The 14,229-nt window shown below is 42.3% G+C and overlaps 1 pseudogene; it reads left to right on the top strand.

Moving 5' to 3' along the window:
• Nucleotides 1-11,278: 11,278 nt before the first annotated feature.
• On the top strand, nt 11,279-13,071 carry LOC137202820 (4-hydroxybenzoate polyprenyltransferase, mitochondrial-like; annotated as a pseudogene).
• The last annotated feature ends 1,158 nt before the right edge of the window (nt 13,072-14,229 follow it).

Raw genomic sequence — 14,229 nt, 5'->3', positions numbered from 1 at the left:
GTAGCGGTGTTTTATTTAAAGTAATGATAAGTCGTGTGTGGTGTATTTTGTAAGCACAGCAACCTAGCACTTAGTAGGGTTCCATATAATGTTAGTGATTATAATGAAGAGAATGGTCAGGAAGTTTAAGTTGCCTTTAAGTTCCTAATGATGATAACCAAGTGTGAGGAGGAATGAAAAAAATGCTTAGCATCTGGAAGACCCAGGCTTGGGCCTGCTCTAAGCAGTGCGTCAAAATCACATCTGGGGAGCTTTTTTAAAATGCAGCTTTCTGGGGACTTCCCTGGCGGTCCAGTGGTTAAGACTCTATGCTTCCACTGCAGGGAACACGAGTTTGATCCCCGGTTGTGGAAATAAGATCCCGCGTGCTGCTGGGCTCGGCCAAAGAAAAAAAAAAGGCAGTTTTCGGGAGCACGTGTGTATGTAGTCTGATTCCATAGGTTTGGAGAGCACCTTTTCTCCCAGAAAGCTACTCAAGTGATTTCTGATGCACAAATAAAGTAAGAAACAGGCCTGGGAAGAAGTCGGGTGAGTTCAGCCTTTGTGGAGTAGTCCCAGCAAAGGAGAGGAAGTGCTATGGCTGGAGAGGAATCAGACCAGCTGAGGGTTACCTGAGAGATGGACACTTGGGAGGAAGGTTACTAAGATACACAGGGTAGCTCAGGTATGGCCTGCTGGTAGTCTTAAAAACTTAGGGCTTAAAAAGTGAAATATCCAAAGCTGAAACAGAGAGGAAGTTAGAACAGGTGTGCTGGGGAGTGGTTCCAAAGGCAAGGGAACCTTAATGCAAGAAATTTATATCCATTTACTAACAATGTTCGAAAGGGAAAGAATTATTTGTGACTAGAAAGTACAGCAGTTTGCAACAAATCTCAAGAACAAAAGACTAGTAGAGTTTTTAGTCATTCATCTGAGAAGCTTTAATTGAACACCTGTGTGCAACTAACGTGCCCATGGGAAAGACGCTGGGGTAATGTGTCAGACTCAGGTTTTCACAGAATCCATACAGTTCTCAGTTAAGCCATTTTTTAAAAAATACTGAAGTGAACCCAGGATGCCAAGTTATTGATCTGAAATTTAAAATACACATTTGGCGGATGGGTCCCTTGGGATAAAAATTCAGTCCTACAGCCAGAGAGCCAGATATTTCCAGTAAGCCTGAGGAATAGCCGAGGAACATCTCGGAAGAACCAGGGCTGATTCTCAACTTGGAAGTGCTCTTACCTAGAGAATTGGCTTAGTTAAGTTTCTGGTAACAAAGTAAAGAAGATGCACTTAAATTAGCTTCAGCAAAAATGGTGGCTGAGGGAGAGAGCTTAGGAGGAGATTGGGGTACCTCAGAAAATTAGAAGTTAGATAAACAGGCTAGATTTATTCTAGAGACCTCAGTGACAGGTGTGGAGACTTCACTGTGGGGCTCTACAGTTAGATTCCGAGCACTTTCTTCAGCCAGCCTCTCGAGATAAACATTGGCTAATGATGGGTCCTGCTCTCTAGTCAGGTGGGCAGGTGATACAGCACAGCACGGCTGCGAGACCCACCCCTAAGGTTGGGAAAACAGTTCTCACAGGAAGAGTCCTGTATCCTGGGAAACACCTCAGTTCCAGGCAAACTGGGATGGTTGGTCTAATAAAACAGCCCAGAGGTACTGATAAACTGTTTCTTTGAATTTCCTTTTTCCAATATAACTGTCGCATGAATAAATATGCCCTTCACAGCATAGTTTTGGTGAGGCTCAAAATTTCAGCAAAAATGTACTAAATGCTTGCAAAATAAATACAGCTAGTACCATGAAATCAAACACTCAGACTTCAAAGGTAAAGTTCAGTCGTCTTTAACAAGAGGGCTCCAACCGGAAGGCTTTCTTGCCTAGCCTATGATCTACCTCCAGGTACCAGAAGCCATCTTTAACCTCTACCACATATAAGTGAGTCTGTGGCTGTGACATCCTTTTCCAAATCCCAGCCAAATTTGGTAGTCCCCCCACGCAGTGTGAGGGAAACACTAACACAGCAAGCCTGATTGCTCACTACTTATGTCTTCGAGGGAATCATGAGTGACCGCTGGCCAGCTCCTGGGAATGCTGCCCTCAGAATGTTCGTTATGTGAGTGACTGACGATTTTGTTATATACACTTGAAGCAACGTATCATCCTCTACTGGCTTTTCAGGTTGCTTTACCAACACCAAGATTGCTGATGTGCACCTGATTTCATCGTTGGGGTTCTGAGTCTTGGTTGCCAAGTCTGGTTGCAGAGCAGAATAGGCCTATGGGACCAGGAGTACCGCCCCCCTCCGCCTCCTGCCCCCTGGCCTATAAAAGCCATGGACCTTGAGGCACATTAGGGCTTCCCCAGGCAAGGACATTCCGCACACGTCCCTATAGTTCAGTGCTGGGAAAAGAGCATTCTTGTGTGGCCTCGGACAAGGAAGGTCTTGGAAGCCCGTGACAAACCTCTCTGGACCCCCCTGTTGCATATTTTTTCCTGTTGCTTTTGTTCTGTATCCTTTGTTGTAATAAACCTTAGCATTGACTATTACCTGCTATCGAGCCCTTCTGGTGAATCACCAAATGAAACACTTACGGCGTCTTTTCTCTCTACATCATCAGTTGTCAAACCTCATCAGCATCTCTTGCCTTCTCCAGGAAGAACCTATTCACAATGAAAGCCCCAAAGCAAGTTTTACTAAATATTACCTGGGGTGTGGGGTGTTGGAGGGTTAGAGAGTAAAGGGACTTTTGACACTGCACATGCCACCGTGTGCAACTTCAGAAAATCCCATTTGACATATTTTTCCCCCAAGTCGGCCTGGCTGTGCTGTGAACTAGAGATTTTCTCTGTCTGCCCTTCCTCCCACACCAATACTCAGCCTGTCCTCTATTCTCATGAGTAGTTCAGCTCTGTCCTCAAATCTGCCAGTTCATCTCAGAGGAACAAAAGTTTGGAGTCATCAGGACCCACCCTCCTGAGATAGCAGTTTACTGGTCATATCTTTTTATTTCCAGTCTGCTTTTGAAGATCTCACTTCTGCTCCCTCCCTTCCTAAATGACTTACCTTAGTACTCTTTCTAACCACGTATATTATTTTCCCTGAATGGAGTTCTGGTAAGTTTAACTCTTTCATCTGATTATTTTTTAAAACTACGTGACATAGAGCCCAACCTGTAAAGTAGATAAGAGCAAAGCTGGGCTGGTTGAAACAGTCAGAGGTGAGGTCTGGAGCCTAAGTGCTCTGCCTCCCAACCTCTTTGCACCTGCTTCATCCCTCCATAGTGATCCACAAGACGAAGCCTTAACCTAGGGCTTTATGCAACGGGGTTCGAAAAACATGACTGTAAATTCTTTCAGGAGTATGAGACCCCAAGATAAGAGGAATCCTGCCAGCCTGAAGCTCAGCTGCTGAGTCCCCTCTTTCTCTCCTTATTGTCAGGATGGTGGCCTTGGCTTCCTGTCTACAACTCAATCGTCTTTGTCTCAGTACAATCCAAGAGCCTCAAGATGGACACGAAGTTCACAGAGTTCCAGTCTCCTTGACTGTGAATGTGTTGCTGAGGGGATCCTCAAGTCCTTCCAGGTATATCTAAGGTGGAGCAGGTGAAGAAATCAAAGTGGAAACGAGACACAATGTCAACTAATCCATTTCCTGTCCCCTACTCAAGAATGATGCCATCGCCAAGAATTGCTTTCAGGTTGCCGAAATTGTAGTCTCTCTAAATAGGTAGGGTAAGAAACCTTAAAAAAAATGTTGACCTTTGGTTACATCTAGTTCTGGAGGTCTTTAATTTTAAAAGGACAAGATATCATAAACCAATCTTCTGAACCATCTGTTTCTCAGAGATTTGGGGAATTATTCCTAGGTCCTAAGTGTATAACGTTAAGCTTCCAAAGTTATATACATGCTTACTGAAAATGTGGCAAAATCACACATCGACATAGTTTTTAAGAGTGAGGTATCTGGTCTAAATAAGCAATAAAATACCCAAATATATTGAAGATGCCACTTTAAGGATACAATTCTAGCAAGCAGCAGTTTAGTTTTCTTGAGGGGAAGGGCACACCTTAAGTTTTGGTAAATGATGCATTTTCTTCCAGTGTCTCCAATCTACTGTAACCTATCATGGAATCAGGGTGTGTTCCAAGCCGAAACCAAGCTATATTTCTTTTAAATTTCCTTTCATTTTCTTTGTATTTTGCCTTGAAAGTGACTCAAAGTCTCAAGAGATGTGGAACTCATGGTTCACAACACTTCTGCTCCAGATAGAGGGCTTGTATTTTTAAACTGATCCCTAAATAGAAAGATCCAAAGAAGGAAATATGTGAAATATGAAAATCTCTTCTCAAAATGCATGAGAGCCTCATAAATTTGAAAATGTTCTTCCCTCATAAACTGTTCCAAAAAGAAATATTTAGTACTTACCACCTGCATTGGAGGCAATGAAGCAAGCAAGAGACCGCTCTTTCTTGCTTGTGGGGGAGAAGCTAGTGAAACAAGACTCTTTCTTCACACACACACACACACACACACACACTACACACACACACACACACACACTACACACACACACACACACACACACACACACACACACACTACACACAAGCAATAATACTTACAAGGCCAGCACAGATTTCACCGCGGTACTTATTGAAGAAGAGTTAATAATCAACGATGCCAGGAGTTGCTCCACACTGGTTGTCACTATGCCACAGCTCATGGAAAGCTCTCCTGGTCTAGGTGGAAAAGCATGACCTTGTAGCTGTGCAAAGTTGGGTTCAAGATCTGATTTGCCATTACCAGCTGTGTGATCTCCAACAAGTTCCTTAACCTGCCCATGCCTCATTTGGCTAACCTTTTAATAGAATTTAGCATAACTCCCATCAGGTAGTGCTTAGCACACGCCAGGTACTGTGCTGAGCGTAGTCACTAGAGGCGGTCCTGAGGGAGATGAGCCAAAAGCCTTATCCACAGCAGCAACCTTCAAGTCCAGGACTTCTGGGCAATGTACAGTGGTTTCATCATTGGGGCTGATGCCCTGTTATGTCTACATTAGGTCTGGATGTGATTCTTCTTGCTCCAAGTCTTATGAACCAAAAAGATAAGTTATCAGCCCTCAATATACTATGCACTGAGGGTCAGAGGCAGGATAAATGAGCTAAATACTCCTGGAAGTCCAGGTCTGTAGCAATTCTAAAATACTGCTGGGCCGGGCTTCCCTGGTGGCGCAGTGGTTGAGAGTCCGCCTGCCGATGCAGGGGACGTGAGTTCGTGCCCCGGTCCGGGAAGATTCCACATGCCGCGGAGCGGCTGGGCCCGTGAGCCATGGCCGCTGAGCCTGCGCGTCCGGAGCCTGTGCTCCGCGACGGGAGAGGCCACAGCAGTGAGAGGCCCGTGTACCGCAAAAAAAATAAAATAAAATAAAATACTGTTGGGCCAACCTGAGGAGGGCTTCCTACCCTGGGATAGGATAAGTTAATTAATTAAGTTCCAGTTCTGCCCTTAAGAACTGGATTCTTCCTTTTATGATATCCTGTTTAGCCTTATCAGAAGTGGGAATGAGTGAATAGCTCTTCCTTAGGTGTGAGGCAGTTTTTCCAGCCCATTTTCTACTCAGAGAAGGTTAGGCCCAAGGGTTGTTTTAAATCCTGAGCAGTCAATTTCTCTTCTCCAGGCTAGTGGTCCCTTTAGCATTTGAACTCACTCGAAAAATTTAGTCCTATTCTCGTCTGATTCCAGTGAATTTCATATGCCAATAGCCATACCCACAGTTCTTTGTGAGATATACTTCCTTTTTAAATTCGAGCTTATTTTGAGATAAAATTAATATATCATACAATTCACCCATTTAAAGTATAAGATTCAATGGTTTTTCGTATCTTCACAGAGTTGTGCAAACTTTGCCAGTACTTACAAAACGTTTTCATCATCTCAGAAAGAAACCGCACACCCGTTAGCAGTCACTCCCGACTTCCCCAACCTTCTCCCACCCCAGCTCACTCTACTCCCAGCAAGAGGCAAAAATATACTTTCTGTCTCTATGAATTTGCCTATCCTGGACATTTCGTATAAACTGGATCATATAATATACGGTCCTTTGTGCCTGGCTTCTTTTACTTAGCATAATATTTCCAAGGTTCATCCACATTGTAGCACGTATCTGCACTTAATTTCCTTTTATTGATGAATAGTATTTCACTGTATGGATATACAGTATTTTATTTATCCATCAAGCAATAGACATTTGAATTGTTTCCACGTTCTTTCTATTATGTATAATGCTGCCACAAACATTTATGTACAAGTTTTTGAAAGGACATAAGTTCTCATTTCTCTTTACTCATACATCTTGAATTTTCTACATGTCTTTGCTTTATTGCCTCTCTCTCTATCTCTGTCTCTTTCTTTCTCAACTGCAATTACCGTGGGCCTATCTTTGGTGAGAAAGACACACCTTAATTCATTCACCCTATTTGGTTGGGAAAGACACACCTTAATTCATTCACCCTATCTTGTCCAACTGAAAAGATACAGCAGGTGTCACCTTAACCCATACAGATTTTAACAATATACCTTATGGTTGTATCTTGATTCGATCCTTGCTCCAGGGCTACTTTAATCAGACTTTGTTATCAGAGCATTGCTCAATGCTACTTTTTACTGTTTGTGGATCAGAAATGGTTGCATTTTGCAACCCTATTAATTCCCAAATTTGTAGACACTCTCTATTCCCTTTCCTGCTCGCAAACTGGCCAATTGTTTTCTGAGCTCATCTATTTCTTATAATACCTTGCCAAACATCGTCATTAACAACCAACACAGGCTATAAACATTCTATTTTCCAACCTCTTCTTCTAAGGTTACAAATTATTAAGGACTTGATGTGCCCACCAAATTACCTCAGATGACAATTTTATCAAATGTTTTGCCACTGCATAATGTGGATATACATCCATTCGTCCTCCAATAATAGTTTTCTGCCACCTGCTAGCAGCCCCTAAGCCAGTACCTCATTGTATGGGAATTTAATTAAAACAGAACTCTCTACGACATCCAGGCTAGACTAGGTGATGCTCTGGTAAAAAAAAAAAACCAAACCAAACCCCCAGAATCTCAGCAGCTTAATTTACAAAATTTAGTTCTTGCTTATGCTACGTGCTCAGTGCAGCTCACCAAGGCAATGAGAAAGTAAAAATAGCTTGGACAGTAAAAATCTGTCCTACCATTCATCAGATTGGAATAAAAGACACAGATAAAGCCAGCCGCATAAGTTAACAGGAAACAATATTTCCCCCAAGGACACACAGCAGCTATAAAGTGTCATAACAATCCCCTTCGTTAAGTGACTACCACTTTCTTCCTCGCTGAGAAACGGTTCTCTAAAATCGGAGACTATCAGGAATGTAAGTAATTTGATTTAAATTGTTGTTTGAAAAGATATCAGTAAGAGAGGAACAACCTACTCTTGCTGGGCCGGGTTGGGGGGGGGTGTCTAAGTTACTCTGATGCAGAGAGCCATCTGGATTTACAGCCCAGATGCAGAGTTTCAGATAAGGGGTTTCTGCACACAGTGTCCCACATCTATCTTAGCTTTCTTTTTTTCCAAGGAAACAAGACCTTGGGTCTACTTTGCAGTCTGAGTGTGATGTTGACCACTTTACACTGCTTTACTTTGCTTGGAGCCTATCAAAACACTGATTTATTTAAATTTAACTCAGACTCTACCCTGGCCCAGAATTCTCTCGATCCTAGTTCCGTCTTTCGCTTTGGTTGGTGAGATGCACCACAGTTTCTCTAATTGGTGATCTCCTTCATAACAATGGGCCGATAAATTTGATTTTGCCTAACAAAGGGTTTGTTTTTGGTGGTTTGGGGTTGACTGGGCTAAGACAAGGGATTCAACTCATTGTAAACTTTTGACAATGGAAGATCTGTATTTTGTATAATGAAATAAATACAGGTTCTTGTCAGGCTCTGCCTTGGCCCTAAATTGTCTTAGTTTTCTGAAGATGAGTTACTCCTTTCCTGGAAAAATGAAGCCAATTGGTCTATATAACACAAGCCCTCACTCACAAAAGCCATTAGGTTTAGAAATAACAATAGCTAAAGTCCTAAAACTTCAGGGCAATTTGAGTACCAGGCCATCTCTTAAAATTCCATTGGAGCACAGCCAGGCTGCCACTGAGCCCATTTCTATCTCTGTCTCTCTAAGACACTAATTCCCTAGATAGCGGGAAGCCCTGCACTGGGTCCTGGGTAGTCGACATCTCTCAGTAATATGTGTAGAATAAAAGAGAAGGGAAGAGTTGTAAATATGCAATCTTTTCTCCACTCTCTATCCATCAGTGCGGTTCTCCCTAAAGAATAAGGAAGTCGATATTGGGAACTGCACCAAGAAGCCTCAGAGTTAGAAATCAGGGACATACACAGAGAAAGGGGTAGGACACCAGCCATTGTCCCAACAAGAAACAGATGTGGACAGGATAAAAAGAATTAATAAGGGAAGATGAAGAATCTGGGACAAGCAATAGCAGGGAACCTTTATCACCACTTGTCTGAAAAGGCAACAGGAGGGAAACGTAGAGCCTATTAAGAGCCAACAAACTGCAAGTCCATCATCAGTCACTTCTCATTCCTTCCTCCCCTACAGCCCCAGCCCCGAGCAACCACTAACATAGCTTCTGTCTCTACGAATTTGCCTATTCTAGACATTTCATATAAATGGAATCCTACAATACATGGTCTTTTGTGACTGGTTTCTTTCACTTGGCATAATGTTTCAAAGTCCATCCATCTTGTAGTTTACCTTGGTACTTCATTCCTTTTCATGACTGAATAATATTCCATTGTATGGATTATACTACATTTTGTTCGTCCATTCACCAGCTGATGGGCATTTGGGTTGTTCCCACTTTATGGCTATTGTGAATAATGCTGCTGTAAACGTTTGTATACAAGTTTTTCTGTGGCCCTATGTTTTCAGTCCTTTGTAGTGTATACCTAGGAGTGAAATTGTCAGGTTATATATAATTCTATTTTTTACCTTTTGAGGAACTGCTAAACTGTTTTCCAAAGTGGCTATACCATTTTGCATTTCCACTAGCACAGTTCTAATTTCTCCATATCCTCAAAAATGGTTTTTTGTCCGTGTTTTTGATTATTGCCATTCTTCTAATATCCACTTGATAATGTGCTTGGGTTTCTTTTACCAGATTATTGAGTCAGTCTCTGGGATACGATAGGAATAGAGGTCTTGGTGGGGTAAATGCATCAGAGAGGGGTAAGAGCCAGGGTCTTCTTTTCTTTTGCATATATTATACGTGTGCACTTATATACACTCACACATACATACGAACATACATTTGAGTTTTCGGAGAAAAAGCATAGTCACGAACAAAGCATCTTTTCATAGACATTTGTATTTGTAAAGTGTTTCAAGGTAGAAAAATAACTTTAAACTAAATTCTGCTCCTCATTGAACACAGTGGGCATAATAGCTTTAGCTGCCTGTCACATACTAAACAAAGTTCCTGATATTGTCAGAGTAAAAGTTTTAATATTCACATATGAAATTCTTCAGGTTCCCTGTGTGAAGGGCCTCTTTTAGAATGATTTCAGAAAAAAAAAAGGGATTCTCAGTATACTGCAATAACAGCAAGGACTTATGATTCGGCCCACAGTTCTTACAGAAATACTTAACCCCTTGCACAGCCAACCCTTCCTCTCCAGTAAAACATGCAGCTTAGAAGCATTCTGAGCTTCAGACTTTACCGTGTGCACCCGGGAAATTGTGCAATGTTAGCACTGAGTCCTATGTCAGAGATACTACAACACCAGCAGCCAGAAACCCAGGCCTTCTACTGGTTTACTGGATATTTAATCACAATGAGCTCCTCAACAATCATAACTTGCTTTTTAATGACAAAAATGAAGTGACATCTCTTGGTCTTTACACACATGATAGGAATAGAGGTCTTCACGGGGTAAGTGCATCAGAGAGGGGTTAGAGTCAGGGTCTTTACACAGAGAATTGCGTAGTTGGCTTAGGAAGGTGATGAAGTTGATGACTTCTATGCTTTGGTCTTCCAATTCGGGATACATGCAGGGGATACATGTGTTGGGAGCAGAGCCTAATGGTGTCTCCCATTTTGATAGTCTCAGTCAGTTGTTTTTTTGCTTTCTGTTCTTTGGAACTACCCAGGTGCTGGAGAAATTGTGATGCTGAGAAGTTCAGAGAAATCATGGCGGACAAACAGATAATTGGTGTGGAAGTGGATGTATCGTGGGAGAAGTGGTATCCTGTTTGCAAACACCAGGTTATTTGGTTCTTAGGCTAGCCCAGCTGTCTGTAGAATGTCTGGCAACAGATTGATCTACTCTGCTAGGCCCAGGTTAATATGCTCCCTCGGTCTGTGGGTGGCAGGGGGTTACTGGAGTGATTTGAAATTCTTTTTCCCAAAATTGGCATGCGAAAGGAGTAATGGAGAGACTGAGTCTATGGAGAGAAAAAGTATGCCTTGACAAGCAGAGTAGAGCGAGTGAGAATAAAAGCAAATAGGGTTGCTATGTAGAAGAGTAGTGCATCACTTTGGTGAATCACAGGTGTTAGAATGGTTTGGAACAGGCACTGGTGAAAAATGAGGTCTAATGTAGTGAGTCCCAAGGTATCTGAAGTGGGTGCAATAGTCCCTACGGGGTCTACAATGACCAGATGTCGTGGGTACCTAGTCATTGGGTCATATCAAGAGTGGGGCCATCAGAAGTGGCTTCCGAAGTTTCCAAATACATCAGAAAGGCTTGTTGGGGGGCAGTTCTGGGTTCAGATATCTCTAATCAGGAAGGACAGGTAGCTGTCCCTGGAAATGAGGATCTTCTTTCCCTTCACTTCCACCATAGCCCTAAGGTTGTTTGGACCCAGGAAGGAATCATTTCATTTGACTTTAAAGAGATTGCAAAGGATTGACTCTGTCTCTATCTCTCTTTTAATTTATTTTTGTTTTACTCTGGAGCCTATGTTCTTAGAAGAGCTAGCAGTGAATTAGCTCACTGAATATTACAGGTAATTTCTGATAATAACTGATATTATAAGTTAATAATCAGTTATTAAGCCTGGTTGGCAGGCTAAGGAGATTTGTGCTGTTATTTCTAATCTGTTTTATGGATTAGAATTTGTTTTTCTCAATAAGTATAATTAAATGTATGATCCAAATAAGCTCTGAATCTAATCCCATGATTTTTTCTGTGTAGAAATTTTTCTATAATTAAGAATGATCGGCGCTCTCCGGAGCGCCATGCTGGGCGCGGCAGGCGCGGGGCTCGTGCGGCGCCTACGGGCAGGGACGCAGGTGTGGCTGTGGGGCTCGCGCGGCGCCCCCTCACCTTACCGCACGCTGCCAGTGGGCTCCACGCGGGAGACTGGCGGCCCTCAGCCAGGCGGGGGCCGCTCGGGCGGCGGCCGAGCCTGCCTGCGGCGGCGATCGTGAACTCGGCGCCCCGCCCTCTGCAGCCCTACCTGCGCCTCATGCGTTTGAACAAGCCCATAGGAACCTGGCTACTGTATCTGCCATGTACTTGGAGCATTGGTCTGGCAGCTGAAACAGGTTGTTTTCCAGATTGGTACATGTTATCCCTCTTTGGCACTGGAGCTGTTCTGATGCCTGGAGCAGGCTGTACTATTAATGACATGTGGGACCAGGACTACGATAAAAAAAAAAGTAGATTCGTCCCAGAAAGGAACAGAGAGGCTCCTCTCAATTCTGCAGAGTAAGATGGTGGCATCACTTTTGAATGCCACATAAAGCAACAGGATCATTTAGTGTCCTCACTGAAACCCAGCGTGAGAAGCGCCTGTATCAGTTGAATAGCTGGTGTTGCAAAGTGCAGTGTGCTTCCTTTCTCCACAGAGGAGCGGCCATGGGGGCAAGGTTACAAGAACAGCAAGTCGCCCAGTAGCTGCTGGAGACATTTCAACTTTTCAATCCTTTGTTTTTCTTGGGGGACAGCTGACCTTGGCACTGCGTGTTCTTCTGTGTCTGAATTACTACAGTATAGCTCTTGGACCAGCATCCCTACTTCTTGTCATCACCTACCCGCTAATGAAGAGAATTACATACTGGCCTCAATTAGCCTTGGGGTTGACTTTTAATTGGGGAGCATTACTTGGATGGTCTGCTGTCAAGGGCTCCTGTGATCCATCTGTTTGCCTTCCTCTTTATTTTTCTGGAATTATGTGGACTCTAATATACGATACTATCTATGCTCATCAGGACAAGAGAGATGATGCTCGGATCGGGTTTAAGTCCACGGCACTGCTGTTCCGTGAAGATACCAAGCAGTGGCTCAGTGGCTTCACTGTGGCGATGCTGGGGCCACTGAGCCTGCTGGGAGTGAACATCGGTCAAACTGTGCCCTACTACACTGCTGTGGTTGTTGTAGGAGCCCATCTGGCTCACCAGATTTACACTCTGGACATCCACAGACCTGAGGATTGTTGGGATAAATTCACCTCCAACCGAACAATAGGACTAATAATTTTTTAAGGAATTGTCCTTGGGAATTTGTGGAAAGAAAAGGAGACAGATTAAACAAAGAAAAATATAGATAATAGAATAGAAAATTAGCAAATTAAGTTTAACTGGGGATTTTTAAAACAAACTTTTACAAAATGCTCTCAGGTCTTATTACCACATAACTAGATTTGAATAACAGTCTTACAGTATGTTAATGAATTACAAACCAGTAGATGAAGTTGTAGAGCATTTTTGCCTGGATTTTAGTTCAACTATGTACTAGTCAAATTCTTCCCCGTCACAGAAACCAGGAACTCTTCAGGATTTGCGATCACCTGGAGTATTTAAGTTATAATTCTCATCTGCAGTTACAGGAATTATATGAGTTTTGGCACTTTAGAAAAAAACTTGATGTGTGTCTCATCTAAATGACTGTCTCTGTAGGAAAATGGTCTCTCTTTTTAGGGCAAAGTAAAGGCTGCTACAGGAAGTTGAGGCTTATTGTTCTTTGCATTGAACTTTACTTACTGCCAAAAGCTGTAATTCAGGAAACCGTTCTGTTTTTTATATTTTAGGAGAATTTAAATCAGTAAATAAAATTTTTTACCTGTTAAAAAAAAAAGAATGATAATTAGCCCTACATATCAGTTGCCACACTTATAAGATTAAAAACATTGCATAACTTAAAACCTGTAACATTATTTCAATCTATCTTCTTCCTGTAGCATTTTTTTTTTTTTTTTTTTTTTTGTGGTACGCGGGCCTCTCGCTGTTGTGGCCTCTCCTGTTGCAGAGCACAGGCTCCGGACGCGCAGGCTCAGCGGCCATGGCTCACGGGCCCAGCCGCTCCGCGACATGTAGAATCCTCCCAGACCAGAACACGAACCCGCGTCCCCTGCATTGGCAGGTGGACTCTCAACCACTGCGCCACCAGCACCAGGGAAGCCCCTTCCTGTAGCATATTGATGACACTGTTCATTTTAATCCTTAGAGAGGATCAAATGGAAATACAATCAAAAACTCAAATTAGTTTTTCGAGTGGACTTTGTCATTGCTTGCTAGTTTCTCAATTTCTGGAAGAATTCATTGTTTAAATGAATTGGGCATGGAAAATGACTCATATACCCTGGTAGAGAACAGAGGTAGAATTTGGAAGGAGCTTTGCTAGAACTTCATTAGTCATTCTCTTTAATTCTTCATGTCAAATGCATAATGCTGTTTTGGCATTACTCTTAAGAATTATTCAATCTCTCCAGGAAGCTTTAAATGTTCTGAAAACAAACATTGCCTCAGAATTTTCAACTGGTGAGTGTGAATAGAGAATGCAAACATTTCCATAATCCTCCAAGAGGGTTTGAGCCAATTTGCTGTTAATGCTCCCTGCTTCTCCCGGGAAACTCCTATTTCTAAGGTGAAGATGTTTTCAGAAAAAGTTGGCTTTATGTAAATAACCTTCAGGTGCTTTATGAAAATACTATAACACTTCTATGGTGAAATTATTTATAGACGTGATAACAAAGAAAATTACAACAGTTCCGTTAGAACCTAGTCGGCTCTTCTTTTCCTTTTTTAAAAACAGCTTTATTGAAATATAGTTCACGTACTATTAAATTCACACGATAAAATTTACCCTCTTAAAGGGTACAACTCAGTGGGTTTTAAGTATATTCACAGAGTTAAATATACTAACTACAAATTTGCATATTTTTATATATAAATATAAA

This window comes from Pseudorca crassidens, chromosome 11 (genome assembly GCF_039906515.1).
Source record: "Pseudorca crassidens isolate mPseCra1 chromosome 11, mPseCra1.hap1, whole genome shotgun sequence".
NCBI classification, from domain to species: domain Eukaryota; kingdom Metazoa; phylum Chordata; class Mammalia; order Artiodactyla; family Delphinidae; genus Pseudorca; species Pseudorca crassidens.
Note: the sequence above shows the minus strand (reverse complement) of the source record. Positions and strands in the feature narration are given on the sequence as shown.